Source organism: Biomphalaria glabrata, chromosome 4 (assembly GCF_947242115.1).
Source record: "Biomphalaria glabrata chromosome 4, xgBioGlab47.1, whole genome shotgun sequence".
Classification (NCBI taxonomy): domain Eukaryota; kingdom Metazoa; phylum Mollusca; class Gastropoda; family Planorbidae; genus Biomphalaria; species Biomphalaria glabrata.
In genome coordinates, this window is record NC_074714.1 from 35,491,735 (window position 1) to 35,511,194 (window position 19,460).

Here is a 19,460-nt window from a genome sequence, read left to right on the forward strand (position 1 = left end):
TTTCTCCCAACAGTCAATGTTCAGTGTCCACATCTGCAGTTTCAAGAATGTCTTCTATCAAACGAAGATATACGAGGACGTATGTTAATGTTAGACTAATAATATTAGAAGTGCTAACTTGGATCAATTGTGTGGAGACGTTTTAATCAAGCGTGGAAGCGAACAACGTCTGACTACGTTAAAAACTGAAACAAAATGGAGGCAGTACCAACTGCATACATCTACATTCAAACTTGTTTTCTTTTAAAAGATCATTAACAATCAAACAAACCCTCCCCATCCCACAAGAATAATATACTATCTCTTTCTTCTTTTTTTTTTTTTTATTTTGTCTCATTGGAGATGACGTTTCATATTTCCTTTTACACTGCATTCTTCTATGGGGTTATAAGGCCAGAAGGTCAATTTTTTGGTCATTATACATTTATTAGTGATATGGCCAGAAGGTCAATTCTTTGGTCATTATACATTTATTAGTGATATGGCCAGAAGGTCAATTTTTGGTCATTATACATTTATTAGTGATATGGCCAGAAGGTCAATTCTTTGGTCATTATACATTTATTAGTGATATGGCCAGAAGGTAATTTTTATAGGTCACTTTACATTGTATTTTCCTAACAAGTGCTGTAGCTAGAAGTTTATCTTACATTCTCCTAAGAGGTAATATAAAGAGAACTTCATGTTCTAACCAGGCTGCAAATAGAACGCAGTCACATCCAGATAGTATAAATCATAGACTTGAATATGTGAACAAAGAAATATTTGAATAGCCTCCAAATTTTCAATATTTATTAAAAATAGTGATGAGAAAATTGAACAACTTTCAAAATTAAAACATTGATTTACATTTATTGTTAAAAAAAAATAAATCATTTCATTTATTTTAATTTGAACACAAATCATTTTGATTTTAATTAGTACAGTACCATTTCAAAATTGTAAAATGAATAAATCCATACACTGTTTTATGTAGTCTGTTACTAATACTTGTAGGAAAAATGCATTTTTTATAACTGTTACTTTTGTTTATTCTATATAGAAAAAAAAATTAAATATAACTATAAAGGTAATGTACATCATTCGACCATTTTTCAGCAGTTAAGAACTTTTGAGTTAGTGCACAATTTTGGATACAAATTCACACAAAGAAAAACACAATGTGACTATTCTTAGCTTACAGGAAGCTCAGTCTGAGAAATATTAAAAAACTAGCGAGAAACCATGGAGAGTGGCAAGTTTTTACTGAGGTCCTATGTTCCATGAAGAACACAAAGGAAAGATGATGATGATAGGAAGGTTCAGATATCACAGAACAGTATTGGATCAAGTGATAATTGTGCAGACTATTTCTTCCATTCTTCACAACAATTATTCCTTTAATTACACACAGTAGATTAATGTTCAGTGTTATAAAAAAAAATTAATTAAAAAAGAAAAAAAAGAAACAAAACAAAACAAATCATACTAATATTGTTTTAAATAAAAATACTGGGTAAAAATCATAATTAAATGAGAATTGTATAAACTGACTAATGTGTAACACATTCTCAATAACTTTATCAGACATATAATTGACCACTATTATGACCAATAAAAAAACAAAGATAATAAAGGGTTTATTGGAAACATAAATTCATGTGCAGATCAGTAGTACAAAAACAATATTGTAAGCATCAAGACAAACTGCCTGTTGTTCAGGTGCTTGTGACTAGGCACACACATAGGTTTCCAAAACAAAAGTGCACACTTTGAGGGGATCTATTTTAAGCACAATAAAGACAATGGTGAAATCAGATTTTCAAAAGCTTAAAGGACAGAGGGGCAACATACAATTTTCTCCCTACAAATGCTGCTAAAAAATAAAGTAGAAAAAAAAAGGAAAGAAAAAAGGAACATTCTTACCTTTTAGGTTTCAACTTCACTAAGAGATATATCTAATGGTATGGAGTCCTTTGTGTACTACAGTGTCTCTGATGAATTTATTGAAATTAATTTTTTTAATGATAATAGGAGAAACAACGCTCATTCAAAAAAATGTAATGTCCTACATTTCCCTCAAGCTAGAGATTTGACTTAATAATTCATTGGTTATGCTAATATATATCATTAGCCTGTTTCTTCTTGATGGTAATGAATTTTATTTTTCAATTTTACTAAGACTAAAACACTAATTCAATTTTTTTTTATTCAAAGGGTACGTAATCGTGGCTTGTAAAGTTCACATGTGTAGTAGCCAACATTCAACATAGGTTTATAGCAAATAACAGTCAACAAGTGTTTATAGTGGCCAACAGTCAACAAGGGATTATAGTCGCCTTCCCAAACGACTTCTATATGTGGAGTTGTGTGCAGGAAAGCACTCCCAGGGAGGTCAATACAAGCGCTACAAAGATACTCTCAAGAGCTCACTCAAGGAATGCGATTTAGACATTCACGACTGGGAAGCACTAGCTCTTGATCGCTCCTCATGGCGTGAAGCTGTGAGTCTCGGCGTCTCGAGATTTAACGCAAGAAGAGTGGCCACGGTGAAAGAGCGCTAAACCAACAGAAAGATGAGAGCAGAAGCAGGCCTATCTGCAACTGATCAAACTTACCCATGCCACATAAGCGGCCAGCTTTTTAAAGCCAGGATTGGACTTTGCAGTCATCTTCAAGTCTGTAGGATTTGAGAAATGTGCTCATCTTCAATCACAAAGGAGGATATATATATACACACATTTCAAATTGTCACTTAATTATGCAACATGAATATTATAAACATGCAGTAGAAAAGTAAATAAATGAAAGTCATAACAGAAATTTTTTTTAGCAATTTAAGCACAATTTTATATACAATGATATAAAGCTTAAAGACATCATAAATTTAGAATTTGATTATGATTTTATAACATTAACAAAGTCACATTTAGGCTTAGATTGAAAAAAAAAATATGGTTGGGGGTTGACGCTTAGTGAAGAATCTTATTATGGGGTCGCCGAGCTAAAAAGGTTGAGAACCGCTGTATTAGGGTTTTTTTTCTGCTTCAGTAGAATATATAATTTCTCTCTATAAGAGATCCACTGTCTGTGGCCTGCCAGTCTGGTTTCTTGCATCAACATTTAGTCTAGTAGCTAGTAGAGCCTATCTCTATCTATCTATCTCTATCTACCTAACCCTCTATATTCTCTCTATTTAAATCTAGATCTATCTAGTAGGTTTTGATCTAGGCATTTATCAATTAACCTCACTCAATGTATCAAGCTCACTTCAAACATTTGCCCATTTATTCTCTAAAATATATATATATATATATATATATATATATATATATAAGATCATTAACATTGATTTCCAAACTAGCTGTTTGAAATAAATTTTGGTAAGAAAATCGTAACTTAACACAATTTGGCTTATGAATCAAATATTAATATATAAAATAATAATATAGGAATATAGATTTATAGGTCTAGATCTAGAAATCAAGATCTAGTTTATTACGTTTATTATCTGATAAAATGTGATTTCTACTATCTAGATCTACTCATCTACAAGTCTACATGATGATCTAGATTCTAGAAAGTAAATCTAGAATCTATTTCTAGACTGTCTAGAGTATTCTTACTATTTTTAATTTTAGAGATCTAGACTAGTCTAAAATAAGTCACTACTACACTAGTGATTCTAGTATCTTCTACCTTTATTCTAGTCCTAGAGACTCTAAGACTAAGAGACCCTAAGACTAAGAGATTCTGAGTCTGACTGACTGTCTCTACTGACTCTGACTAGAGTAGAGTCCGTTTGATCGTCATATGAGCTGAGCTGAAGGCTCTTCAAGCTCAAAGTTTGAAAAAAAAAACCTGTTTGGACGCCAAACAGTAAAAAAAAAAAACCTGTGTGAACACAGTTGTGTTTGAGAGATACCAGAGTCAATGCCTATGTAAAGCATTGCTGTTTCCAATGCCTTTGGCCCCCGACGCATGCTTGGCTGCACATGGGCGAAGGTCGAGGACACCGGGAGCCTCCGCCATTTTCATTCGTTATACCAAGCTGATCGTGGGGGACACGCCATTTATGCAACGGTCCCTTGAGGGACAGCGCATGGGTGTATGACAGGTTTGTGTGGACTTTTTTACAACCCCGCCTGTGCAAGAGGTGGACTCTCGTCTACCCGTGGGCATCCCCATGGGAGTTATGTTTCGCCATTCATTTAGCCTAGCTACCCCCTCAAGTAGCCGTTTCCACCCAGGTGCCACGATGAGGCAGAATAGCGTACCCAGGAGAGTAGAGTGACAGTAGAGTCCTACTTAAGTACTAGTACTAGTACTCTAGTAGTACTACAGTACTACTACTACTACTACTAGTACTAGGCGGTAACTAGATCTACTAGGCCTAGGTAACTATAGAGTAATACTATTTAAGTAATAATACTATAGACTATAGTATAGAGAGAGTCTAGAGTAGAGCCCCATACCCGACCGCTACTGACACTACTGTACTGGCCCTAGCCCTAGACTAAGACTGCCTTAGGCCGGCCTAGGCCCTAGACTCAAGACTGTAAGTTACAGTGTAAGAGTTAGAATCCGCTCCTAGACCTAGAATCTAGATCTCTAGCTAAGATTATCAAAAATTAAATCATTATTATTCATTATAATTCAAATAATTGATTATTCTAGACTCTAGTCCACTCTTAGTAGTCTTAGTCTACTAGATTACTACTCTAGATAAGATAATCTTACTCTTAGCCTTAGCTACTACTCAGCTAGTTACTAGTTACTAGTACTAGTCTAGTCTAGATTAGCAGTGAGTATTGCTACTATAATGACTAGGATCTAGATCTAGATCTAAAAACTAGGTCTAAGTCTAATCTACTTATGGTTTAAATATTGGTTACCTTCTTAGTAAATAAAGTACTCTTACTACTCTTGGTCTTATAACTATATAAGTCACCCTAATTTGAGTGAACCGGCAAAACTCCAAATAGGAAATCCTACTTTTTAATTGTTATAGTCAACAACTGACTCAACGGTTCTCAATCAGGGCTATCACTACCTATTGTGCAAATGATATGCCTATTTTGTTGTTTGATCTAGCTCAGTGATTCCCAAAGTGGTCTATATAGACCCCCAGGGGTCTACGAAGACTTCCAAGGGGTCTACGAAAGTGAAAAAGTAAATTGGGGGTCTATGAGATGTTCATGGGGGGTCTATGACTTTAATGTTCACACCCCATTAATGTAACTATTTCAAACACTTATAAATGATTTGTACTTAGTTACAAATATCTACCGGATAGTTCAAAGGTAAAATAGTTGTATTTAATTTCAATGCTTATTTAAATTGTTAATTTTGTCTACATGTAAGTAATGTTTAACAAAAAGAAATCTTGATTTTAAAGCGTTTATTATTTATTTTCTAGTTAAATAAGCGATTGTCTATAATAAGAGCCTTTTTATGACCATATGAAACCAATTACACTCGAGGATTATTTGAGACGATGCCACCCTGATAAAAAGAGAAAAGTGAGAAAAAAGTTCAGAATAGACTCACAAAATCTTTCTTCAACATCATATAGAAAAGATGGTGGTTTGTGAGCATTTTACAAGATCCCTTTACCTATAGCCAAATACGGAAAACACTGTAGATAAAACATTGATTTTACCAGCCCTTGAAGTAGTTTTAAAAACTGTTTTACACAAACCTTCATCTGATATTATGAAACGAATTTCTTTTAGTAACACTACAGTTCAAGGGCACATCGGCGGGATGAGCAATAAAGCTGCAAACTGCCTAATGGTCTTCAGCTCCATATTTTTCCCCAGGGCTGACCCACGAAACCTTTCCCATGTTTGGGTGTATAGCTGCAAAGCAGCAGAGGTTTGAATTCTATTTTCCTTCGGCTAGGTAGGCTGCAAGCCAATTTAAGGCTAACTTGGCTGCAAGCCAAGGCTAACGAGTCCCTCCTGCCCGAAGCTTACTGGATTAGGCGCCAATAACTCACCTTTGCCCCTTCTCCTGTTAGTGAAAACAGATCCGCAGGCTCAATATTTGAGCCAAACCTGAACAAAAAATACAGGAGAAACTCTTTGCGACAACTTTTACAATAATACATAAGGCAAATTAATAAATTAATATTTAATGTTTGAAGGACTGCTTCATAGAACAACGAATTTCCTATATGAAACAATATCCGTAGAAACGGATGATGAACATGCACAAAAAAAAAAAACATTTCCAATGTGCATGGCGATTCCAGCAATACATATTAATTGTTATTTTAATAGGTTTAAATTTGAATTTTATCTGTAAAAAAAAGATAGATCTCTCTAACTTATGATGTAGCCTTAAATTACCTTTTCACTCTTCGACTCACTGCAGTTAGAAATTAGTTTAAAAAATTAGTTTGTGAATGTGCAAAAATGCAATATAAGTTAAGCAGGGGGTCTACCGAAAATCAGAAAACATGGCAAGGGGTCTACGAGACAAAAAAGTTTGGGAACCACTGATCTAGCTAGATCTAAATAATAGATTCATGCTTACTTTTTATTTTTCATCTAAAACCCAAATTATGATTTTTTTTCTGCTATGCGAGTCTATAAAGCACACAAATAGGCTTACAATGGCCCGGCCGAAGATAAGAGACAGAAATTTCTTATCGTATCTTATTTGATACAGACGTTACTTCAAAAAAAGAAGATGATTACGTCCTACGCGTCATGCATTTAGTCATGCATATTAACCGATGGCCTAAATTCCGCCAAGTCACTGGTTTTTCTGGCTAGCTCAGGCAACCCATTCCATGCAAAACATTTTACAAACATGCTCTAATAACGCAAGGGAAGAAGGAGCATTTGTACAAATTAGTCCTAACATATGGAACGAGGAATGTGCCTTTATCTTTGTGTCTTTCTGAGTATTTTATTAAAATTTGTATTTGAAGATTATGGTTTAGTGTTTTATGTAGAATTGCTATTTTACTTTTAAGTCTTCTATCCTGAAGGCTTTCTAAATGTAGTGATTTTACTAACGGTGTTTTTCTTGTCAAATGTGAATATTCGTTTGTTATTAATCTCACTGCTATATTTTGTGTCTGTTCCAGTTTCTTAATGTTTTCTTGAGTTGAGAGGTCCCAAACAGAGGATGCACATTCTATTATTCGCCTAACCAAGGTTAAATAACATTTTAGTTTTATGTTCTTATTTGATTTATAGAAATTTCTTTTAATAAACCACAATGCTTTGTTTGATTTTTTTTTATAGTTTCATCAATATAGGGATTCCATGACAGTTTTTCATTTATTATAACACCTAGGTATTTTCCGTTTTTAGTCTGTGTTACTCGTTTACCATGAATAAGATAAGTGGAATTTACTTGTTTTAGTTTATTTTTGTTATTGTTATTCTTAATAACTAACATTTTTCTGGGTGGAGATTTAAAACATGCTTCAATTTGATTCCCATTTCTGTAATTCATCTAATTCTCTGTATAAAATTTGGTAAATCATTTATGTAAATTAAAAATAGTAGTTGACCTAAGACTGTTCCTTGAGGTAGACCTGAGTTTACTGTTATTGATGTTGATTTGGAGCCATTTATTATTACAGTTTGTTCTCTCCTTATCAGAAAATCTTTAATCCACTAATGCAATGGGCCAGAGGTTTCTATGCAGAAGCGTATTATTTATCACAAATGCTGATTGCACTATAGAGGTGATACATAAGTCCAAGCTATATGGAGTGCTACATGGAACCGCTTTCATGGCACTTGTCAGGGATCTGTATTATATAAGATAAGAAGATAAGATAGAAAGAGCCTTGTTAACGAAAACGATCTATAGCAGGTGTTCTGTATCTATATCTCTCGCGATGACGATATGTAAAGTAAAAAAAGTAGTATATGAGTCAGATCATAGGCTACTTTTGACAACTTTCGAGGCTGATCTCGTTCTTGGGAAAATTATAGACGTTGATCGCCGTAAATGTACGTCCTTTCTTATCTACCCTACATCTAGGGTGATGGCGTAGGTTGGTCCAAACAATTTGGGGCCGGACGTTTGTCTAACCAGTGGTCTTCAACCTATTTTGGCCTACCGCCCCCTTTTCGATTTTTTTCTTTAAAAAAAATCCGCCAGCGCCCCCCTCTAAGAAAAACACTTATAAAGAAGCATGAGAAGGCAAATTTGAACAAAATATCATCTATCTATTAATGTTGTCAATATCCCGCTTGAGAGACGACCGCGTGCCAAAAGCGATTGTTGTGAACTCCTTGGTCTATGACTGACGAGCTTTAAGAAGAACTGAGTTACAGAGGTGCCCCCTCCCTCGTGAGCGCTATAAAGATTTATTCAGGCGCCATTTTGCTCTCACTGGCATAGAGAAAAGTACCTGGCAGCATTCTCTGGCAGCAGATAGCCTCTGAAAGAAACAGTTCGAGAGCTCTTACAAAAACTGCTGGACAAACATTTGATACTCAAAGAAACGCCATTATTGAAGACAGGCGCAAAAGACGGAAAGAAAACTTAAATAGAACACCAGCATACAACGGCTTTGTCTGCATAAAATTCGGGAAAATATGTAGGTCGCAGTTGGGTTTGCATAGTTATGTGAAACACTGGAATCTTCGGAATTAAAGGCAAAAACAGCCAATATTATCATTATACAAAAAATTATGTCAAATAATTTTCAGTGATTACACACAAAAATTAATTGTAAAGACTTTCTTTCAAATCCTAAGAATAGTCTCCGTTTAAATTTTTGAATATTAGGGCCTACTGTTTTTTGGTTTAACTGTAAATTTAGTTTCATTTTTTAATATAAATATTATTATTGCTGAATTCACTACAAAATGAAATTAAGCTAATGGGAACCTTGTGCCCCATGCAGTCTGACAATATTAGAAATTTCAAGCTTTAAATTAGCCAAAACAAGGCGAAGGTCTCCTCTAATGGCTACATCCAGTCTATTTCTTTGTTTATTCATTAAGTTTATTAAGCACTGAATCTATGTTAACAATGTATGTTTACTGAAAAGCCAATTTCGACCACAGTTTTGGAATTTTACTGAAACATTTAAATGCAGCCACATCTCTGTTGTGCCTCCAGGGACGTAGCTAGGAATATCCCTCGTTTGGGGGCCAGGGGGCTTGACATCTTTGGGGGCCGCTGCATTTTGCGTAATATTTAATTTAATTAATTTAAAAAGCACTAATTTGCCCCCCCCCCTTTGAATGGGGACCCGGGGGATATTCCCCCCACCCTTGCTACGCCACTGTGTGCCTCCTATGTTTACATTCTTTTTACCGAAGACATAGCTTTGTAAATCTATTTTTTCATGCAACTAAATTTAAACATCAGTAACAGATGTTTAATAATTGTCATTTAAATATACATATTTTAAATTTTAGAAGCGAATCTTAATTTCTTCATAGAGCATTGTTATGTGAATTGCATAGATATCGGTGTCCTTGGGCAGTAATTCATTTGTCAACAAACAAGTTATGTGAGATTCTAAAACTCTGTAAAATAGATTTAATATCTCGATAAAAGAGAAAATGATATTATCAATAAAAGTTAATCTCTTTCCTAGCAGTCGGAGGTTCGTTTCATTCATTTGTGTTAGATGCCTTCCATGTAAAACATTTTTTTTTAGCCTTCTTTAAGTCATCGCCAACCGTTGAATCTTCCCGTTTCTCAAAAACAAAAATTCTTTAAGAGTTAAAAAAAACGAGCCATAACAAATAACAAACCCCTTTCGAAATCCAGCGAACTTCAGTTTACAACAAGAGTCTAACAACCTTTTTCATCATTTGTTTCACAAAACTGTTGAAAGATGCGCTTATTTTAGGCATGGGTTTGTATTTTATTTAAAGTTTTATAATGATTCAAATAGAAATGAAATTGCGGGCTAAACTTTTCTTGAGTATCATAACTCACAAAGTGAATAGTGCAGTGGCGTAGCTAGAGTATATGATGCCTGGTGCGGTACCTCATCTTGATGCCCCCCTCCCAAAAAAAAAACAACAGCTAACTAATTAATAACATTGCAAAACCATACTTTTTTTTTCAAAATAATATGTATTCATTAATTAAATATTGTTAATTCTTTCATGATCTTAATGACCTTTCATGACTGCAGTATTATCATAGCCTTGACCGCTGCAGTCCATTATGTCTTAGCCAACCAAACGCAATTTCTCTAGAATCATCTCAGCGATTCCAGCAGCATGCGTGTCCTTTGTGTCGATGAAGTCAACAAAAGACTCACGAACCAGCACCCCTTCATTCTCCATTACAACATACCGTAAAATTTGGGAAATTTTATCCAGCTTTGAGATGTCAGGTGTAATGTCAAAAATAAAAGAGAAATATTTGGTTTGTTTTACTTGCTGTATGATTTGTTTTTTAGCGTGATCCCCCAATAGTGTAATAAATTCATTTTGTATTTGTGGAGACATGTATCTATTCGGACTGGAACAAAGCTTAGTTCGAAGCACATGCTCCCTCAAGAGTGCATCGTACTTTGATAGTAATTTTACTAACTCTCCAGGTTTTCGTCTCTTGTATAATCAAATATTTTTGTCAATATTGTTCCCTACTCTCAGGCAAACCTCAAGTTCCCTCCAAGCAAGCGATGACTGAATGTGAGCTCTGCTGGTCTCATGTTTTTCTGTTTTTTGGGTTAACCTCCACCACTCATTAAATCCATGTTTGGATTTAAATGAAGATTTGGTACTTGATCTTGTTGAGAATAGTATACAGAGGAAGCAAAATAAGGATTCTTTTTTTTTTTTTGGCGAATAACACATCCACTTTCTAAGAACTTTCTCGCCGTTTGACATTTGCCGGAAAAAACAAGCCTTTGAAAGCTTTCTAGCCTTTTCTTTTGCTGATTCTTGATGTCTATACGCCTCTCTGAATTGACTGTCCATACGCTGAACTGTTTCAGATCCTTTAGTGAGAAGGTGTATGCGAATATTATCTGTGATGACATCAGGCCAATCTTCAATGTCGTTCAGTCTAGAGTTTATTATTCTGCTTTCTGTATTGTTTACACTGTCTGATGGTTCAGCTTCTTCAGCATGAATTTTTGAGGACATGCTTGTGTGCTGTCCTTTAGTCTCTAGAAACTGCAGTATTGAAGTATTTTCTTCTTTTCACAATGTCGGCATCATCATTTTTTCTAGATTCAATGATAACCGTCTCATCTTGCTTTGTTGCTTTTAATTGTTCAGTTAATTCATACCCAATAACAGCTCGCCTATAGTCGGTAAACTCTGGCAATGATGTGACTTGAAATTGTCTCGATGCTTCTTTAGACTTAAGAAATTTAAGAAACGCACCTCACTGCGGTCAAAGAAACTGCTTTATGCGGATGACATTGTCCTCTGGTCAACCGGCAAGAAAGCCGACCAAATACAGGCGGCATTACAAGCAGACCTCCAAACCAACTCCTCGTTGTTGCGACAAATGACATATTCAGATAAACGTTGCCAAAACGACATGTCAGTCTTGAGCATTGTTCAAAATCAGCTGGGCTCTCCACTGACAGAATCCCAATTAGAATAATTAGTACTTGCCCTCCGTGGAGGAGAAGTCGGCCCCACAAATAAGCATATCCCTTATAGGGCAAGAGGGAGCCACCCAGAGGCGATTAACACCTGCCATACTCCAAAACTTGGCATCATCTACACTAAAGTCCTACCCATCATATGCAATTTTCTGTTATACCGATGGGTTGGTAATAAGGGACCCCGATAGATCTGGGTATGGGGCCCTTATAGTCTACCCAGACCGGACAGAACCAGAGATGCCGATTTCTCCGTCTGAGCTTAAAAGGGTTTTGAGGCGCCATCCAGACTAGTCAGTCTTGAGCATTGTTCATCATTTTGTTTACGTAACAGTATTACAATTAATTAGTTAGTTAAAACAAAACCTCGTAGAAAACAAAGGTTAGCTTATTTTAAAATATTGACATTACAATAGAATTATTTCCAAAATTAAACTATAAAGAATCATAAAGAAATGAATAAACTAAGACAAATGTTTAGAGCTAGAGTTTAGAAATATATTTGTAAACTCAATATCTAGATTAAACCAATGGACTAAACACTGAAGTAAAAAAAGGTTGGCCTATCTTCTTCTTCTTCTTTATATTACAGAGCATTGATCAGTGTAGTAACAACATGTACCGTGTGTCCGAAATAAATCTAGTAAATTAGATTCAAAATGTTCTATAGCTTATATTGTATGGAAGAAATAGTCAAGGAGATGAAACAAAATAGCGACATGACTAGTTTATAAATCGTTAGTTCATGTTTAAAATACAGTAGTTTATGTTTGTTCGTGTTCATACAATCAGTCGTTTTTACTGAAAAGCTCACGGAAATAGGAAATAAATAAACACAGGGGGAATTTTGGTGCCCCTCTCCACTTGGTGCCCTGTGCGGCCTGCACCACCCGCACATTGGTAGCTACGCCACTGGAATAGTGAATAGATTTGTTCTTTATTCTATATTACATATGAAGTCATTGTAGCATCCAACCACTGATGGTTTCCTATATGTCCTCATAAGCTAAATAATAAGACAATTTTGAAATAATATTTCATCTCTAACAGAAAAAAAGTCTTTTTGTGTTACATATGCTTTAAAATAAATTTAGTTTTAATCAATTTTTCAACTATATCACAAGTATTTTAAAAAAAGCTATGCATTTTTCTAAGAAACCATTAAAAAATATCCTGCTTTGCCGTTTTTTGTTTTTAATATTGTTTTAATTGTAGATTTTTATAATTGTTCATGAATATTCTTAAATTATTTTCGGAAATCGCTATATGTTCGTGTAGCGGACTTGGTTTCATAACCTCATCTTAAAATGCCATCAAATTAGAACTTACTTTTTTTCTAGTAGCAATTCAATAAATCTCAAGGAAATATTACATGACATACCAGTGAGTTTTCGTAACAACATTTTAGCAATGTTTTTTTGTTTTTAAAAAGTTAAAATATTCTTTGAACTGTTACCTTTAATGTTTTTTGCAATTAATTATTTACATATCAATATATTAACATATCTAGATAAAATAAACTAGAATCAAAAAGGCGTATTACCTACTTTATCAAATCTTAAACATTTAAACGCGCGAGATCCAAGGACAATAGATACTCTCTGATCATAGCAAAAGAGTAAGAATTTAAAAATAGAAAATGGGATTCCCGAACTCAATTTCTAACGCTGTTTCTGTTCTTAAATTAGAAGCAAGTTAACTATAATTTGTCTATATTTAGTTTCCCAGCTTTAATGTTGAAGAATTTTAAAATTTGTTTTGTTTCAGAGCACCTTTAGTTTCTTCTTTCCGCCTTTATGCCCAGCGCCCCCTTACCGCCCCATTTTGTGCCCAGCGCCCCCTACCGCCCCTTTGGCTCTCAGCGCCCCCCAAAATCTCGAAAACGCCCCCTAGGGGGCGATATCGCCCCCGTTGAAGACCACTGCAACCATTGTGTGCATGACAGGCAGTTTGTCCATATATAGTTATCGGTAGTATGTTGTAGTAAGCTATTGCTACTGCGTTTCTTCCCTTCTATGGTCCACTGGAGGATCGGGGGGGGGGGGCGTTTGGGGCGATCGCCCCCCCCCCCCCAACTCAACCGACCCCCCTCCCGAAGGGGGGGGTGGACGAATTTTAGTATAGAATTCACACAATTTGCATACGAATGTATTACTTATGTTAATAATAGGCCTATATACTAATTATTTATATTTAAACCTGTTTTTAGATTATCTCGCATGTTGGCCGATTTGGTGGGGTCGGGAGGGGGCGATGGCTTTAATCCCGCCCCCCATAAACTTTCGAGTGGGGGGGGTCCAATTTATTGTAGAAATCACAGCTTGCTAAAAGAATCAATTAAATATCTATATGATTAAAACTTGTGATTAATATTTTAACCGATCTTTATATTATGTCCTTCCCCTGTTGGCGGTGGGGGGGGGGACGAATACCTCTACTACCCTTCCCACCTAAACCCTTTGAGTGGGGGGCTGCCCTACTTTTATGGAGAAATCATAGTTTGTGACAAAATTAGCTGAATTAATATATAAATTTTATATTATCTCGCTCCCCTTCTGGTATTTCGGCCGACTTAGTGGAGTAAGGGGGGAGCGATTGCATGTACTGCCCTCCCCACTCTAGCCCTCTGAGTGGGGGGGGGCGGTCCTATTTTTATGGAGAAATCATAGTTTGTGATCAAAATTAGTTGAATATCTATATAATATAAACTACGTATTGATATGTTAACCCATTGTATATTATGTCGCACCACACTCCAATCTCAAATTTTATGATTAGTAAATATAAAATGAAAAAGGGTTGTACCAGTTGGGAGGGGTGATACATGCAATCGCCTTCCCCCCATCGAACAAACCAATACTTTTTCTTTTGTATTATAGTTAAGAAATTACAAAATACGATAAATATGTCACTAATATAATTGACGCTTCAAAGACCAGCTTAGGCGTCAACTTTTCTTGGCTGATATAGAAGAGAGCACCTGGCTGCATGGGAACGAGACAGCTGGAGGTCACTCACGAAGGCCGCGGGATACACATTTGAGACAAAAAGAAAATCTGCTGCCGATGACAAACGCAGACGACGAAAAGAAAATCTAAATCGACCACCTGCGGACAATGGTTATGCTTGCCCTGGATGTGGCAAAACATGTAGGTCACAGCTGGGGCTGCGCAGCCACGGGAAAAACTGCATTCCTCACTAATCTTCGGACTCGAAGACAAGCCTTATATAATTGATATATGCTATAAATTAAATTCTTTTATCGAGTCGCCCCACCCCTATTCTTTAATGCCAAATGCAATCACTAGCAGAAATTATAAAAAGGGCCTATAAATTCATATATGAATATCTTTCAACATTATTCAAAAGGTCTTTTTTTAATAGGATGAATAATAAGCTTTAGGTCAGGAGAATGGGTTTCTTAAGTGAAGAATGCAAGAAATCGAAATGGTTTAATGGTGCTGGTTTTAATGAGCCCAATCTGACAGGTGGGAATTACCGTGGGATAGGTGCCACAAGTTCCATTTTTGGATCAATTTGTGTTGTTTTGAGGGCCGGGAACTCTCTGTGTTACCTCCAGTCAGTTGAGATGCTGTCCGTTGTCATGAGTAGGTTGAGGCTGACGACCGATCACTGGCGGATCGGGGGGGGGGGGGCGGACGAATTTTAGTAAAGAAATCACACAATTTATATACGAATTTATTAGTTATGTTAATAACACATACTAATTATTTGTATTTCAACCTATTTTTAGATAATTTCGCCCCCCCTCTCTAGTATGTTGACCGATTAGGTGAGATGGGGAGGTGGAGATGGCATCAATCCTGCCCCCACCCCAACCATAAACTTTCGAGTGGGGGGGCGGTCCAATTTATTTGTAGAAATCACAGCTTGCTAAGGAAATCAATTAAATATCTATATAATTAAAACTTGTTATTGATATTTTAACCGATCTTATTATTATGTCGTTCCCCTGTTAGCCGATTGGGTAGGGGGAGGGCGAATAGATCTACTGTCCTTCCAACCTAAACCCTTTGAGTGGGGGGGGGGCGATCCTACTTTTAATAAGAAATCATAGTTTGTGAACAAAATTAGTTAAATTACAACATAATTTTTATATTATGTCGCTACACTTCTGGTATCTTGGCTGATTCAATGAAAGGGCGGGATGCAATTACAATACATACATACATACATATATATATATATTGTTGTTTGTTTGTTTTACATGTTTCGGATGTTCCTTCAGAGTTGAAGATAATTACTTCCTAGTCCAAACCTCCCGCAGGACGACGGGGGATGGGAGCGGGCAGGGTTTGAACCCGGGACCATCGATAAATCTGAACGACAGTCCAGCGTGCAAACCGCACGACCAGGCAGCCATCCTTGTAACCTTCTATGGCAGGCATTCAATGAAAGACAGGTTGGCAACAGTAAACGATGTATTTATTTATTATAAGCATCAACAAATAGTAATAGTTACTAGTTAGACTTGGACTTCTGCTATAAAGTCACAGGGAGTAATATGTCTAAGTTCTAAGAGTCCTACTTCATACCAGAACACAGAACAGACCACCGACACACTTCCCAGTGTCGCTCCAGGTCTCCTAAACAGTTTCCTAGTATCACACAGGACATAAAATATGTCTTCCACTAGTCGTGTACAGTAGTGCTCAGATGCGCACCATTAGTGTAGCGCGGGAGCGGGGTTACAACATTGCCCCCTTCTCAGATCTGTTCGTCACTAACAGATTCAGGTGCCCTACAGGGTGGTGGACGTTGTTCAGTGCAGGTGGAGGTCGGTCTGTGGGAGCTACAGACGGCAGGGAGCGTGTTCCCCACAAGGTCATCCACACTGCTCTCTGCAGGTGCCGCTTTCTCCTTCTGTTCCAATTAATCTGCCTATTATAAAGGCAGCGTCGTTTTCGTTGTCTGGCCTTTCTCTCAGTCATCACCGACGGCAGCTTCATGGCAAGAAGTGAGGTAGTGGATATCATGGCGGTGGTCATCAAGACCATTGGTCTGGCACTTTGCTCCAGCACGCTTTCTCGATGCACCGTAGGCCACCAGGAGGCCAGGTTATCAAACACGGCATAATCTTCAAGCGTGTCTGGAAGGCATGTCTGTGGTGCACGTGGGCAACCTCCTTTGGGCACAAGTCCATCTGCTGCACCACCATCAGCGCTTCTCTTGCTGCTACTGGTATCAGGACAAACGTCGGTTTGGTCAATACTTTGTTGGCAGGTCTTCCGGTGATCATACTCTCCCCTTGAGGCGGCCCCGTCAGTTCTTATTGAACGTCTGGGTGCAGGCAGGAATCACGATGACATGATCAGATCTGTGCTCAGCGCTGTCACAACAAATGTCAGGATTCTTGTCGTAGGAGCCAAGCTTGCACGGCTCGCTAGTACAGTCATAGACATTATCATCAACGGCGTCTCCGTTGAGTAGCGGATTGTTTATACCTGTCGACATGGTAGCCATCTGGTCGTCGGTCTTGCTCATCAAGGTATCAAACGTTTCTTGTCTTCAGTCTTGTTCAGCGATGTAATGGTACCTATCTGTTTAATCATGGTACAGATCTGCTCGTTGACCTCTTTCAGCACGGCACTCATGAGTTCCTTGATATCTGGTTGTGCTTTGAACAGATACGAGTTAGGATTTTCCTCTTTGTCCAGCAAGGCTTGTCGAAGACTTTCTCTCATCTTCTCACTGGAACAGAAAATCCTCAGCTCCCTGGCTCGGCGCTCCTCTTTTAACTGTTTGTAGCTCAGCTCGTCTAGCTTCATCAGCGTTGTCATTCTTTCCTTTCGTTGAGCTGCCTAAATCCCACCTCTGACACCAATTATTGTAACTGAAGGGAGGCAACTCAACGAGACATAGACGTTTATTTACACCGAGACATGACAAACACAAATGGGCATCTGCCTTGAGTACAGCATCTCCACATTGACTCTCTCCTTGGGCGGAAATCGTTCTCTTCTAATGTCAACATCCGACTTGTTTAGTCACTGATAGTGCGCCCCTTCTTTCTGCACTATCTTGGATGGCGGTGCGCCTGGCAAAGTCATAACATTTGAAATTGTTGCAACTCTAGGTTAGGCACTCAACGAGAAGGCATGCAACTCAACACAGTTTAACAGGAAATAATAGTTGTGTTTATTCAGTAGAACAAACACATAACATGATGATTCATCCTTCAGCTTCCTCAGAGTCTTACTACTAAGTATACCAGTCCTTTGCTACTTAACCCGAATGTGGACCAACGACAGCCTTCCCCGCTTCGCTCCAGGTCCCTACTACAACCTTCAGGCAGCACAAAAGTTGGCCTCTTAGTTTCCCAAACATTCAGACTCTTCACAATCCCTGATGCACTGTTATTCTCTCCATTCTAGCGTCTTCCTGTTTACGTTCAACAGTGCGCTAGTGCGCACCTCAAACACTGGTGCAAGGCAGTATATATATATATTGTAATAACAGAAGGGAGGCAACTCAACGAGACATAGATGTTTATTTACATGGAGACACGACAAACACATCGGACATCTGCCTTGAGCACAGCATGCAACATCTTCATTTCGGTTCTAGATTTGAGCGGAAATCGTTCTCTCCTCTCTAATTTCAACATCCTTCCTAGTCTAGTCACTAATAGTGCGCACCTTCTACAATATCTGGGATGGAGGTGTGCATGGCGGGGTTATAACATTGCCCCTTTCTTAGCACTTTTCGTCCCGAAAAGAAACACTGCAGTAGAGGTTTGACAGTTCAGGTGGAGATCGATCGGTGTGAGTCACAGGCGGCGGGGAGCGTGTTCCCCACGAAGCCATCCGTACTGTTTTCCTCCGGTGCCGCTTTCTCTTTCTCCAGTTGAACAGGCTGTTGTTGCGACGATGACGTGGCCGTTCAACACACAAAGAAAGTGTGTCGAGCACTGCTTTCTTCAACACAGCCGTTGACCGGACACGCTGTTTCAGCAGACCCTCCCGACTGACGCCTCCAAATGAGACTGCAGGTTCACATGCAGCCACGTTACAAACGAAGTCCAATGGTCATCCTCAGCTAACAGTCTCACGTCCAGGAGATAGATTTCCTCAAATTCAAGTTGAAGATGTCTTCCTCTTGCCAGCTCAGATTTAGCCTGGATTGATTGACATTCGTCTATGCCAATGACGATGATGATGGCAGAAGTACACATGCTTTGTTGGTGGTTTTCTTGGCATCTACATTGCCTGTGTGATGTGCCGCACGTACAGTTTATGCTAAACTTCTGGATGCAGTTGTCGAGCTTCACATTTCCCTCGTGAGCACCGACGGATAGGCAGAGGTCCACAGTAACAAGCTTGGACGCAGACCCAACGTTGTATTGATCTGTCCGGCTTATTGAGGTACTTGTAACAGATACAAAAGGAACCAAAGCTTCAGGCACATAACAGACTTCAGTTTCTTCATTTGTCTCTTTCCTTTCGATTCGGTACATCCCGTTGAGATCGTCGCAGCAATCTTTGTCACGCTTCTCGTCTTGAAATTCATAAACCACAAGACTTGCCCACAACACAGACACAGACGGCGCTCTAATCCCCAGCGTCTCCGTCACCACTGTTTGTGCAGCAACACTCCTGACCATGCAACTTCTTCACCAAAGAGTCTACAGGCAACTGCTCCTTCATCAACTAGTCTATTCCTCCTTTCGCTAGAGACAGCATTTTATCAAATTGATCTGTTTGTCCTTCCACTTGCAATACACTTTCTACTACCTTGTTCCCCATCCTGTTAATTTGTTCACGCATTGCATCAATATCTTCCTGTTGTATCTTGCCAATGAGCTCAACAATCTCCGGATCAATTTCAACTACCTAGGTCTCCGGATCTTCTTCTTCATCGATCAGGGCTTGCCGGAGACGAGCTGTAAGCACCTCCT

At 38.0% G+C, this 19,460-nt stretch overlaps 1 protein-coding gene across 2 annotated transcripts in view; it reads right to left on the minus strand.

The window, feature by feature from the left end:
* LOC106052217 (plexin-A2-like) overlaps positions 1-4,970 on the minus strand; it is a 107,567-nt gene extending 102,597 nt beyond the window's left edge. The window contains exons 1-3 of one of the 2 annotated variants that reach the window (XM_056027044.1): positions 4,875-4,933; positions 2,598-2,685; positions 1,906-1,973 (exon numbers count right to left, since the gene is read on the minus strand). The gene's annotated coding sequence lies outside the window, so the exon portion shown is untranslated. Of the gene's footprint in view, positions 1-1,905; positions 1,974-2,597; positions 2,686-4,874 lie in introns of both variants that reach the window. The other variant, XM_056027043.1, reaches the window with a different exon arrangement.
* Positions 4,971-19,460: the final 14,490 nt, after the last annotated feature.